The 14,177-nt window shown below is 50.4% G+C and overlaps 1 protein-coding gene across 6 annotated transcripts in view; it reads left to right on the top strand.

Annotated features, from left to right (window-relative positions):
* The window catches only part of TOX2 (TOX high mobility group box family member 2), a 103,379-nt gene that overhangs the window by 23,067 nt on the left and 66,135 nt on the right, over positions 1-14,177 (top strand). The gene's annotated exons all lie outside the window — the stretch shown is intronic.

Below are 14,177 nucleotides of genomic sequence, written 5' to 3'. Positions count from 1 at the left end.
ACATTGTCACAGATTTGAGGACGAACACATCTACACATGACAGATGACAGATTTTGATTGCAGGAACCTAATGTTAATGGCATTTTCCAGCTGTCCCCAGCTAGAGATTGTCTTTGTGGTGGGAGTCGTCTGAGTTGGGGATGGGGCTTGTTGCAGTTGACAGGGCTGCACCCGGCCCAGCAGGAGGCCTGACCTCTCCAGGTGCTCTTATTTACCACAGTCCTTGTTGAAAATCTGGCTTCCTGCACACGTGTCCCAGAAATGGAAACCACCCAGTCAGGCCTGCTTTTCCTCACTTGGAATATCCCAGGTGAACCGAGACAGATGGAGAAACAGGGGCTCCTGGGCTCACTATGTAATCTCCACTTTCTCCACACTGGATCTAAGAGCAGGAGGCCACAGGCCCCTAGGCCTGCTGGGGAAGGCTTTGGAGCCAGCCGGCCATTAAGGAAATAGCTATTGAGTGCCCACTGTGTACCAGGGTCTGGGTTAGGTTTCAAATCTCAGCTGAGCCCCAAGTACAATTAGTGACATAGGGCAAGCTTCTTGAGCTTTGCAAGTCTCACTGTCCTCATCCATAAAATGGGGACATTGATACCTACTTCCCTCTGTTAGGATGATTATATGTGTGTATGCTTCTATGTACACACATACACACACAGCCTAACACTTTGCCTACTAAGTGGTAGGGCGTACATAAATGTTGAGTGAGTGAATGAATGAATGAATGAACAAATGACCCAGAACGTGCAGCTGTGCTCCAGAGGAGGATTTCATGGCTCGCATTGTGTGTGTGTGTGTGTGTGTGTGTGTGTGTGTGTGTGTCCCCGTCCCAGGGAACCTTCCTCTTGTGCTTTATAGCCAGAGACCCTGTGTTCTGGTTCTGTTCTTAGGGAACACCATTGTAAGGCAACGTCTACTGCACAGACCTGGCTGATATGACTTTCTCTGGTCACTTTCATGGGCCCTTGACTGGGAGAGGGATTAACAGGACTTACTGGCTGTCTTGAAACAGAACTGACTCTTATTTTGAACACATTCTGTGCAGCTTACTGAACACTAGTCACCAGCATTGCATAGATGGGGTCTTGGCAAGAATGGCCAGTCAATGAACCAGTTTGCTGAGAGCCCTGGGCTGGCCAGGGAGGACAGTCTTGCGAGGGAGGTGGTCTTGGAAGGGAGGGTGTGGCTATAGTATCACCATCCTCACATACCCCCCTGAATACAGTGAACAGGAGCCGAACCCAGGTTTAACACTTGGCTATGAGCCCTGGCTCTGTTCCTTGCCTGCTGTATGACCTTGGCAGGTCACCTTGCCTCTCTGAACCAGGGTTTCCTTGCCTACGAAATGGTGGATTGTTGGGCGGATTAAATGGGACAAGATATAGAAAGCACATAGTTGGTGCTTAGTAAATAAAGATACTCTCCCCTCCTCATGAGGGGACCCTGGGGAGCCTTTGACAGGGGCCCAGGGTGTCTGCTGGCACAAAGGGTCTGACATACACGCAGGCACCCACTGAATATTTATGGAAAGAATGAAGGTGCCCGGGGAGGGGAAGCCGGGGTTATATGTGTGTGTCCTGCTATGTAACTGTTCTGTGATCTTGGGCAAGTTCTTCACCTCTGATTCCCTCAGAGAAGTAATTCAGGCTGCTCCCACCAACCTCGACTCTTCTGCTCCATGCTGGAAATCAGGGCTGTGGGTGTCCCCTCTAGAGGACAGTGAACATCACATTTGAAATTAATTTCCTTCTGTGGTTAGTGGCATCAGTGATGACTCTCTTTCCCTGCTGCCTTGTGCATTCACAAACCAGTAATTAATGAAATTGGGAGCAGAGACAGGGAGGCGGGGTTTCCCCAGGAGGCAGCTCTGCCGTAGCTTCCTTGGCCTCAGAAGGACCTGAGGGTGGCCCAGGAGTCCGCATCCCTGTCCAGCCTGGCAAATGTTCCCAGGAGTGGACAGTCGCAAAAGAAGCCCTGGCATATCATAGATGGGGAGTGGACTCCAGCTCTTCCCAGACCCTGGAGGCCATTTCCCAGGAGTGCATGGGGGCTCCTGCTGTGTGTGTTGAGATGAGCCCTGGAGCAGGAGTCAGGTGGGCCCGGATTGGCAGGCTTCACTCTCTCGATTTCTGGCTGTGAGACCTTAGGCAGTGTACTCACTCACCTTCTCCAGTCTTACTTGCCATGCAGAACAAGGGGCCATAGGAGCAGCAGCCCCTTACGAGTGGGGAGTTGTTGCCCTGGCCGGTTCGCTCAGTGGTTAGAATGTCAGCCCGTGGACTGAAGGGTCCCAGGTTTGATTCTGGCCAATGGCATGTACCTCGGTTGCAGGCTCCATCTCCAGTCCTGGTTGGGGCGTGTGCGGGAGGCAACCAATTGATGTGTCTCTCTCACAGCTCTCTCTCTCTCTCCCCCCCCACTCTCTGAAAAAGCAATAGAAAAAATATCCCTGGGTGAGGATTTTTTAAAAAAGAATGGGGAATCGTATAGAAAGGCAGCTTTGATTTGCACGTCCTCGCGCCAGAGGGTTCACCTGAAGGAGACAGTGGCTTCTAGTGGTCCTTGTCTTCATTCACACCCCTCCCTCAGGCACGCCCTCCACCGTCACGCCCATTTGGTGAACAACCTGACTGTCCACTCCTTGGCTTAAGCCATCCTTGACTCCCCATGACTGCCTCTCTGCCCCGCTCTCTGCAGGTTGCCTCACTCCCTGCTGGCTCTACCTTCAGGGCACAGTCATTATCTTCCCCCTTTACCTGAGTGACTATGGGAGCCTCCCCCAGGCCTCCCTGACTCCACCTTCTGGCTTGGAATCTGCTCTCCTCACAGCAGCCAGTGGGGTCTTTGTGAACCACGCCCCTGCTTAAAGCCTTTTATTGGATGTCCCATGCAGCCTGCCGGATCTGTTTGGATGCCCTCAGTATGCCCACCTGGGGGGCTGAGGCACACGTCTGATTTCAATTTCTGCAGTCAGTAAGCCAGCTTCTGTTTCCTCCCTCCCGGGCAGAATCACTGCGCTGCCGCTTCCGAAAGCACCCTCCCCCACTGATGCAGCTCTCATGCTTCTTGACTTTGTATAGCAGCCCTTTTTGTCTAGAAGCAGGAGTTTCCTCCATCCCTGGAACTCCTACTTATTCTTGTAGACAGAGCGTGGCATCACTGCTTTCCTGAAGCCTTCTCTGATTACCCCTGGTCCCACCTCCAACAGTCTGGGCCAGGGACCCTTTCCTGTGCCCACCTGTCAAGTCCTCTCCATCAGAGCTGTGATGCCCTCGAGGGACTAGACCCCTGTGGATGCATGTTTATTCTCTCACCTTCTGGGAGCCTGGATGGCACACAGTATTTGCTTGGGAGCATTAATTTAGACAGTAACTGCAGAGATCCTTAAAGTAAGTGCCTTCAGACCTAGACAGACTGGATTAGAATCCTCAGCCTGTGGTTTGATTTGGCTGTGTGACCTTGGACAAGCCACCTAACCTCTTTGAGCTTAAAGGGCCAGGAGGAGTGACAAGATGATACTGATAACCAGTGCCTTCTTTCCCACTTGCTGGACAGTAAATGTCCCCAGAGACACTTAGGACATTTTAAATGGTCCCTCCTCTTTGCTCTGAGCAGAGCAAACCCAAAGAGGGGCCAAGCTCGGTACTGTCCACAGCAGAGCCCTGCATAGAGCCCGAAACAGGAGCAAAAATAGCAGCCTTGGGGCAACTGGAGATGCAGAAGCCACAGGAAGAAGCCGCAGGCCGAGCGGATGTCAGCTGCTGGAGGCCGCGCTGAGGTTCCTCCCGTATGTGTGCCGAGCTGTGCAGCTGTGACTCACCCCTGCCCTCGCTGGCTCCTCTGACCACAGCATCAGATAAGGCCTCGGAAAAAGTGCTGGCTTCCTCTCGCTGGGGAGGGGTAATCTCAGTGCCATCTGTGGGGTACGCTCCATCCCCTGTTGCCCCTCCTCCCCTGGCCCCTTGCTTGTTCTGCCCACCCTACTCATCTCCACTGGCACACTCCCACCCTAGGGCCTTTGCACAGGCTCTTTCTCCCCCACCTACCTGCCTGGCCCACTCTCTCACCTCCTTTTAGTCTTTGCTCAACGGCCGCTTTCTTAATGAGGCCTGCCTTCTCCATCCCAGAACTCCGGTTCATCTCACCTGCTTTCTATAGTTCTTAGAACCTTCTGCCATACTATATAAGTGACTTACCATGCTTATTTACGTCTCCAATGCAGGAGGGAAGCTCCAGGGATCTCTGGTCACTACTGTATCCCCGGGGCCTGGAGTAGTGCCTGGCACCAAGCAGATGCCAATAAATCTTCCTTTAGGACATAGACACATGAGTGAGGGGAGAAGAGCCAGCCCAGCTCAAGAGGGTCAGCCTGGGTTTGTTTGAATTCTTGTTTCATGTGCATGTACACACATGGGCACGTGCACACACTTACACATACGCCTTCAGCCAATTTTTGAGCCTCTAAGTGTTTGGGACGGGGCTAGCCCAGGACTGATGGTCACCCAGTGCTTGTAGGAAGGAAGGGGAGACTGATGGCAATGCCAGTGTACAGGAGACCTGTGCTCCAGGCCAAGGACCTTGGCACGTCCAGGAGTGGTTCAGCTGGCAGGAGAGTAGCGGTTAGGTGGGGAGGGATGGGGCTGGAGACATCAGCAGGACCTGGGGACCAAGGGGAAAATGTGGGCTTTCATCTTGAGGACAGCAGGACCGTTATAGAGTTTTGAGCAGGGGAGTGACTTATAGATGATTTAGGATGGGCTCGTCCTAGTTTGTGATTAGGTAAAAAATCCAGTCTTTGTTCTTCCACTTTCTAAGAGTCAACTCTATGCCAAGAATCCCTTGGCAGTGCTTTTCACAAGGTTTATGAACCCATTACATAGATGAGAAAACTGAGACTCACAGAATGGAGTCTCACAGAATCCATCCTTCATATGGCAACCTGAGCCATCTTTTAAAAGATAAATCGGAGCATGTTTCTCCTCTGCAAAAACTCTCTAAGGGCTTCCTGTTTGGGATAAAATCCAAGTCCATACCACGGACCCCACATGCTTTCGCCACTGCTGACCACTCTGATCTCCTCCTTGTCCCACCTCTCTGCTTCCTGTGTTCCAGCCACATAATTCTCAGATGAGAGCTTCTTGCTTGCTGACCCCAAGGACTTTGTACTTGCTGATCCTTCTACCTGCAGTGCTCCTGCCTCTGCTTAGCTAGTGGCAGGTTCCTTCTCTTCCTTCAGGGCTCTGCCTGTTTAACTGTCACCTCTAAAGACAGACCTTAGCAAGCGTGTTTCCCTCCATCTTCTATCTCTGCACTCTCTTGGTTTGCTTCATGGCATTGATCAGAATTATAGCTACTTTTCTCTGCTTGATTGTTTGTCACTCGCCTTCCCCAGTGGCTTCTGAGGCCTTTGGGGGCTGGGGCCTTGTCTGTGGAGGATGCAGGGAGCTCTGGGCCTCTGAGGATGTCCAGATGCTCCTGGACCTGTCTGAGACAAGCACCTGAGGAGGAGCAGCCTGATTCCTCTTATCCTGGTCTTTTGGTCCAGCCTCATTGCAGCCCACATTCCCCATAATGTGAAAAGCTCTGCCTGACATTTCAGCAACCTGGAGGGTCCACGCGTGCATGTGGAAAGACATCAGATCTGGGTTCAAATTCCAGCTCACCCACCTAATAGCAGCTTCCTTTATCTTTCTTAGCCTCAGTTTCCGCATCTGTAAAATGGGCACAGAGAACGATGGTCTCCCAACATGTGTGCCCAGTGCTTGTTTCAGCTCTAAACACTCTTAACTGAAATCCAAACAAAGTCTGAATTCTGAAACCCCATGGGCTGAATTCTGGCTAATGGACTGTGGACCTGTGTGTGTGCTGCAACTGAGGACCCTCATGGGGCACAGGAACAGAGCCAGAAACCTCTTGTTTCCTCTCAGTTTCTCAGCAGCCAGCATCTTCTTAGTCACCTGGGGTTAAGTTGGTTTTTGTTGGCTCAGGAGCAGAGGTTAAAGCTTAGGCAGAATGAGCCCAGGTGCGCAAGCATTTCTGGTTTGATTTAAAAGGCAAAAATTTTTCTTATGAATCATCAGAAAAAGAAATGAGAAGGAAGTGTGTGACCAAGGAGAGGAAATTAGGGTTTGCAAGCTGCGTGAGTCACCCCTTTTCTGACTCCCAGGGGATCCCTTGCTCTTGGCACTTTTCATTCATCTCTGAGACTCTCAGTTCTGCATTTTGGAAAATACACTGAGGACTGTAGTGGTTTTATTCTGGCTCCAACCCTGCTTCCCTTTCTACCACCCATATAGATTTCTCTTTTTGAATCACTGCCACACTGTTTTAATTCTTATTGCTTTATTGAATGTTTCTTCTCTGCCCAAGCTCTGCTCAGAGTCCTGCTTCCTGGTCCCAGCCCGGATCATCACAGCAGCTTCTGCTTGGCTTCCTAGACAGGCTCCAGTCTCACCTCCCTCAACTCATCCTTCATCCCGAAGCCAGAGGCCAGTTTCTAAAATGCAGCTCACATTCTGGGCTTTGGTCTCAACTCCCCAGTGTAGGTAGCCCTGAGCCCTACCTGGATAAGGTCCTGTTTGCCTTTGCATCTCAGCTCTCACTGCCTTCCTCTCCAATGAATGAGCCCTCTTCTCCAGCTCCTGGCCTTGGCAAATGCTGTTCCCACTGCCCTCTCCCTTCCACTCAGTGCCTTCTCCCCTCACCTGGCTACTTCTGTTCCGCCAGCAGGTAGATCTGCTTGGAAGCCACCCACCTCCTCTGAGCAGCCTGTAGGCTCCCATGCACTCTGGTTCCCATTATTCTTACCATGCATACTTTAATCCTGTTCCCCTCACTACGCCATAGCTTCAGGAAGACAAAGACTATGTCCCTTCCGTCGCTGGTACCCTCCCCAGCACTCAGAACAGAAGGCTGTTGTAAGCAAGACTGAGTGGACAGTCTTGCTTAATGGGCGGTGTGGTGAAGGGGTGACCCCTGAGGCAGTAGGCGGGGGTCTTGGGTCCCTGCCTACCTTACTTTGGCTGGCTCTCGGTACAGGGTGGGGGATGAGGGGGTGGAATGGGGAGATCGCCCCCATATTGTTTCAAAGTAGACTAGAAACTGTTTTCACTGACAGCAGTGGTAGGAAATATCAGTTTCATTATAATATGTGTGTTTTATGTACATTTCCCCCGTTGTCATTGAATCAAGCGTATGTTTTTTTCTGTGCATTTGTCTCCGGGTAGATTGCCTCCTGTGTGACTTTCCTGCTTGTGTGCCGTGTCTTTGTGTCTTTTGGCATCTTGCTGTCTCTTTAATTTGACTGAGCCATTTCTACACCGTATATATTAACTGTCTCATAGTTGGTGCTATTTTCTTAGCCTGATGTCCTTTTCATTTTGGTTTTATTATGCTTCCTTCCCCAGAAGATATTAATGCGTGTATATTTGAATCTGTCAATCTCCCTGCCTCCGTGATTGCTTCGAGGGCCGAGGAAGTTATCCCGCCGCTGCACATCTGATAAACATTCTGTTCTGTTTTCTGATATTTCCCTAAAACATGACTTTTTATACTTAACTCTTCAATCTGTTTTGAGTACATTTTGGTGGGCGGCTTGCAGTGGATATCGAGTTCAGTGTTCCTAAATAGGAACAGGCTAACCCTGTTCTCCCATTCTGTTTATTAAATAATTGGTCTTTGTCTCTTTGTTTCCAAAAAGAGAGACAAAATAGGGTAGTCGTGTGAGTGTGAGCTTGCACAGTTAAGATTGCGGCTTTGCCACTTTCTCGCCGTGCGATCCTTGAGCACATTGCTTGAACCGAGCTTTTCTCCTCTATTAAACGGGATCATAATGTCTCCCTCACAGGCTTGTGGCAAAGACCGAGTGAAATATCGGATGTAAAGCGCGTCACTCGGTACTGGGCATATGGTAAGCGCCCTCCTTAACCACAGTGTGTTTCCAGGCATAGTGGGGTCTAATTCTGCACTTTCCCTTCTGTTGCATTCACTTAAAGTTCTCCTTCGATGTCGCTGCCACATGGCTTTAATGATTTAATTGTTGCTTCACCGAATGATTTTCTCTCTGGCCAAACTAGGCGCCCCACCGTGACTCTTCTTTTAGAAATACTGCTTCGAACTCTCACCGTTTGTTGTTTTTCAGTGAATGTTGATTTTTGTCCACCCTGCACTATAGCCCCACTTCAATGATTTCTAGACAGCCCCCCCCCCACATACACACACACACTTTTTCATTCTCCCAGCTGCCTCGCCTTTGCTCCCTCTGGTCCCTCCACCTGAGAGGTGTGCATCACCTACTCTCATCTGGCCCATCTCCACCTAGTACCTTGCGCCCCCGGGGGGCATCAGTGCTCATGCCAGTACTCCCATTGGACCCCAAGCCTCCCTGGGGATCTGATCTATGTCCCTGGTCCCTTCAGAGACTGACAGGTGGCCGGGTACATCATAGGTGGTTAGGTCAGGGCTTAGTGAAGGTAGGGATGGTCCCTACATCCTTGGGTTAAATCTGACTCCTTCTGGACGCACAGGCTCAGGGATTTGGTAGTTGTAACCCTTGGCATGCTATTGCCAATAACTGTGGGCCATCTACAAGCCCTGGCCTCAGTTTCCCCAGTGGGATCATGAGAAGGTGTCTGAGGCCTTATCAGCCTGAGTCCCTGTGATTTATCTTACACTTGGAGGCTCCATAGTAAAGATGAATTAGAACTCATTGGCAGCTGCTCTGCCTTGGAGCACGGTTTGTTCTCTGCTTTCTGGAGAGAAAAGGTCTATTAGAACAGAGCCCCCCCCCCCCCCCCCCCGCCCTCCTGGCTCCTGTGCTGCCGGTTCCCCAGGGAGAGCACAGGCCTGGGCAGAGGGGTTCGAGAGTTAAGAGCAGAGGGCAGCTGGGATGAAAGGGGGACCAGCCTTCCTAGGGCACCTCCGTGTGCCCACGCTCCCGGCAGTTCGAGCCCCTTCTTACAGGAGAGGAGTCTGGGCAGCAGAGAGGTGGAACCCCGGCAGCGCCACGCGCCTGTGAGTGCGGAGTCGGCGTGAGCCCAGGTCTGTGAGCCTCCGGAACGGCACTGCCCCGGCGTTCTCTAGGCTCCCAGGCCAAGGCTGATTTTAATACAGCACTTAAGTACACAGCCGCAGTGTTTACAAATATCATTTCCTGTGTTATCTGGTACTGACAGAAGGAAGTGAACGTGGTACTTTGTCTGTGTTAGGTTTTGGGGTTAGATGCAAAAGTGCCAAGTTCAGATGACCTAGAAAACCTTTCTAGGTCAAATTACACTTTCAAAAGGCTTTTTTTCTTTTCTTTTTTTAACCGCCCCACAATTGAACGCTGTCGTTGACATATTTCCCTTCCAACAATACAAGCCCTTTGTGGCATGATTGCGGCTTGTTTTGTAGCGCTGGGGAGAAAATATCTTCCAGATCATCTGCCGCTCATTGTCCCAGCCACACTCACCCCCACCCCCCTCGCCACAGTCCCCCCGACTTATGCTCATGTGGCTGTTAGTTAATTGTCTTTGGCAAGGATCTGTTTTGGGACTTGTTCCCAACTGCTCGGATGATAGATAATTGTCAGCACAACTACAGGCAGTGCCGAGCGACCTGAGGTGCTGACCGCTGACCGTGGACCACGGCTCAGCCTCTGGGGAGGAGGCTGGAAGTGGACAGCGCTGTGTCTTTGTGAGGTGGCAGGGCAAGACCACAGGAGTGGCATAGCCTCATGGTTAGAGCCTGGGCTCTGGAGCCTGAGTTCCTGAGTTTGAATCCTGACTCCATCACTTACTAGCTGTGTGACCTTGGGCAAGCCACTTAACCTTGTGTGCCCTCAGTTTCCTCATCTGTAAAATGGGAGCCTTAGGAGTATAATTTATCTCATAGGGTTGTTGTGAGGATTACATGAGTTAAAATTTGTAAATCAATTAAAAGAATGCCTGGCATATAGTAAGCGCTATGTAAATGTTGTCCAAGTTTTAAAAAATGGTCATAGCTATAGGGGATGCTGTAACAAGTCACCCAGATCTCTTTCTGATGGAGACACTCATTTTGCCAGCTGTTGAGAACGTTGGCTGTCGCCAGCTCACAGGTGAGTCTCTCTCTGGGCATTGCCTTTGGTGGAAGGAGGGGCCCTTGCCCAAGGTTATCAGTCACCATCCCCTGGGACAGCCTGGATCCAATGACTGCCCACTTGGGAATGCAATGGCTCAGCTCCCTGCCTCAATTTGGGACATCTTTGCAGAGCCATCCCAGCTCCAGGCTCCGGACAGGCTGAGGCTTTGGGCGTGAGCTTCTCACAGTTCAATTTATCCCTCTGCCCAGCCCTGCTTTCTCACTATTCTGTAGGGCTCCCCAGTGAACTTTCTGCCTCACTCTCAGAGCGTGTTTCCCGGGACCTGCCCTAAAACTACAGGTAACCATCAGATGCTGAATGGATCTTGATATTCATTTAAAAACACCTGTTCCTTTCACTTGCTTGTATTTCCAGAAGTGTTTGAGGAGTAGCCTTAGGGTTCTGCACTATCCCTGTGCCCCCATCTCTGGGTGTGTGCAATTTACGCATGATAGACATGCCTTGGCGAGCTCCCTCTGCTCTGGAGGGTCCTGGGTGGATGTTTGAAGGCAGGTTGTGGACCTCTCACTGTTCAAATGGGAAGAAGAAGGTCTAGCTCCTGGAAAACCCACAAAACTTTAAACTGATTGAATTGCTGAGGGGCCCAGAGAGCCTTGCACATTCAACCTGTCCACAAACAAATGAGGAAACTGAGGCCCAGAGAGAGGAAGGCCTTGTTTAAGGCCACATACTGAGCAAGGGCCTCTTGTCAACTTTTGGGGGATGGTCCTTTGGGGAAATAGTGGGACAGGCTGTCTTAGAAGTGGACATGGGGCAGCTGGTTGTGGTGTTATGGTCCAGTAAATGCTTTTGTAGATGGTCCCAAGCAGAGGGGCAGCCCCTCTGGTCTGCAATTGGGTGTCAGCGGTGGTTTCCTGGAGGACAGCCTGGGAGTGAGTGGAAGTTAACTGCAAGGAAAAGAAAGAGAAGGGAGGTTCAGGTGGAGGGTACAGAGCTGTAGAGGCCCAAACATGTGGGGGTGTGGGGTCCATGCAGGGATCTCGAAACATCTCAGAAAGGCAGAGCAGGTAAGGGGGCTGAGAGGCATAGGAGGCCAGCCTGGATGGTCAAGTTGGCAGGGGTCTGGCTCTCAAGTGCTTTGAATGCTACAATAAAGAATTTGGACTTTTTCCTCAGTGGGGAGTTGAGGCTTGAAGGAGAGGGACCTGGGCAGAACTAGACAGGGGCCTTCTCTGCTGTGATCTCCCCCCCCCCCCCATTGCCTGATCAACTCTATGCTCAGTAAATAGTTGTGGAATAAATGAGTGAATGAATGAGGGAATGGAAGATTGTTCTGAGGAAAGATGGCTTCAGCTGTAGTGGGGGGAAGGGGGAGGGGACAGGTGGGGGAAGGTGGGAGCAGGGAAAAGCCCTAAGGCCTTGACGAAGCCAGCTCCCAGGTGGGGTGGGAGTGTAGGTCCCTGTCTTCTCTCCTCCCCACCCCGAGACGCCCACTAGTGCCAGCTTAGATGAGACTCTGGACAGACTGGAGGTGCAGGTGGAACGAGCTGAGAACACACACACACTGGCATCTCTTGCAGCAGAAGTTTGGTGGTGGAAGGTCATGAAAGTCATGAGCCGAATCCTATGGGGTCCTGGCTCTGCCCTTGGATGCCTCACCTGACCACGCCTTGACCCACTTCGCAGGCCCCAGCTCCCTCCAGCCGCAGGCAGCGTCTGCAGCCCCCTTGGAACCATTCCCCCTCAGTGGGCCAAATGAAAATGTTTGTTGAAAACAACATGTGCATAATTAAAGCTTAATGAGCGCTTGTCTGTTTGGAATGTGCAATTAGATTTATAATCGGGGATGGGAGAGAGCTCCAAATGGCTTTAAATGGAACTGAGAGAGAGGATAATTTTTGCCATAAATCTGCGATAATGTGGACAGTGTGTTAGCTACCACCAGTGGTAGAAACACAGGCATGCAAGTCGACCATACTATGCCCACTGGGCAATCCTGCCCATCAGGTCCTCTTGGCAGCTGCCACTGGATAATGCCCTGCGGTGGGACTCACCAATGGTCTTTTTGGTGTATCTGCTCTGGGCTGGGGCTAGAGCTCCTGTCTGTAGTCTGTGAGCTCTGTGATTGGGCTGACTGTGGGGAGAGAGAGGTTGGTGCCAAATCCAGCTGCTCTGGTCCCAGGGGGACTTGGCCAGGCTAGGAAGCCTACATCATCAGCATGTCACCCCTGGGCTGGGTTGTGGCTCCCTATTTTTCTCTCTGCTGTATCCCAGCACCTAGAACTCAATAAACATTTATTGAATGAGTGAATGCCTCTACCAGACTCTTGCCTTAAACAAGTCACTCACCCTCCGTGGGCCTCAGTTTCCCCATATCTATCAGGTGAATTGGATTCAGCTACTGCTGATATGGACTCCTCTGTCTCCAAGGTTCTGGGCTGGAGCTGAGGGCGGCTGGGACGGCATCTCAATCAGCATAGTCTAGTAGAAATATAATGCAAATGATACATGCAACTTTAAATTCTCTAGTATCCACATTAAAAAATGTAAAAAGAAAGAGGTGAAATTCATTTTATTAATATATTTTAGTTAACCCCATATATCCAAAATCTTATTTCAGCATATAATCAATAAAAATATATTAATGAGGCATTTTACACTTAAAAAATTTTTTATTGTAATTAGTTTTTGAGACCAATGTCTATTTTATACTTAAACACATGTCAATTTGGACTAGCCATGTTCTAACGGCCACATGTGTCTGGTGGCCACCATACTGGACAGCGCAGGTCTAGAAGGGGCATGATATGGTCGGAGCCAGGTGGGAGGGCTCTGCTTCCTCATCTGTAATCTGGGGGCAGTGATTCCCACATCCCGGAGGATCCAGATGCCTGGTAGCACTCTGCCACTGAAGCTGTAGTGATCACTGGCGTTTACACTACCTCTGAATGTTTTTTATTGACTAAAACAAGCAGCACCATTCAAGCCAGCTCTTCTCAGCAATGGGGAAGAGGGTCCTGCAGTGGCCACAGCACTGGGCTTGCTCACAAGGCACACTACCTGCCCCTCTGGCAGGCTACACCCAAAACATTGTCCCCCTCACTGGTACACAAGGCCCCAGGCTCAGAATTGTGAGGTCACCAGCTCGCAATGGTAGGAGTGAGAAGCCAGTGTAGGATTTTGAGGGACCAGCAGCCTGGACCGCAGACTCAGCTTGAGCACGTCCTGGCTGTGTGGCCTTGGGCAGAACCCCTAAGCTCTCTGGGCCTTAGTTGTCACACTGGATTGTATTTCTCAGCAGGCAGAATAAGAATGTGTGTTATATCTGGCAAAGCAAGACCACCAATAAAGAGAAAACCTTTTTTTGGAGAGAAATTGATATTTCAAGAAGAAATCATGAAGTCATCATCAGTCCTCAGTTGGGCTGTCTTATGAAGATTTTAATTTATGAATTTTATTTCAAATTATATAGGGCAGATAGAGGCATTGGCGGTCTTTCCCATGCTTAGGACCTTAAAAGTTTGCATGAAGCCCCACTCAGTTTCTTCATCTACTCAAGACAGGCAATTATAGTACCCTCATAGGGTTCTTGTGAGAGGATTAAATAATAACATAAGTAATAGCTAATAATTATTAAGTGCCTTCTCTGTACCAGGAAATGTTCTAAGCACTTTCTGCATATTATTGTATTTAATCCAAATGATAGTTATGCCCATTTTCCAGACGAGAAAACTGAGGCACAGTAGCTTAGCTAAAAAGTCTCACTGCTTGAAAAGCAAGCCAGGGATTTGAACCCAGGTAGCCTGGCAACACAGCCCATGTTTATAACCACTGTGCTGTCATCTTTCTCAGGGGGTGGTGGGCCTGGAGTGGAGCACACAGGGCCTGGTCAGAGTTTGAGCCTGGGGCTCTATCCCTGTCCCATTTCATTTGTGCAGTGCCTCTCTGTCCCCCTCCCTCAGCCTCTCCCGGTCCTGATACCTATCTCTCTGTGAGATTTCCACCTAAAACCGCACTCTCAGCAGGGCCCAGCGTGCAGCTGCTACGTTCGCTGCCTCTATCTTTTGAACCACGTTTTATCCGTGCAGAACGAATGTTCTCACAGCCCTGT

This window comes from Miniopterus schreibersii (genome assembly GCF_964146895.1).
Source record: "Miniopterus schreibersii genome assembly, chromosome: 10".
In the NCBI taxonomy this organism is placed as follows: Eukaryota; Metazoa; Chordata; class Mammalia; order Chiroptera; family Miniopteridae; genus Miniopterus; species Miniopterus schreibersii.
Note: the sequence above shows the minus strand (reverse complement) of the source record. Positions and strands in the feature narration are given on the sequence as shown.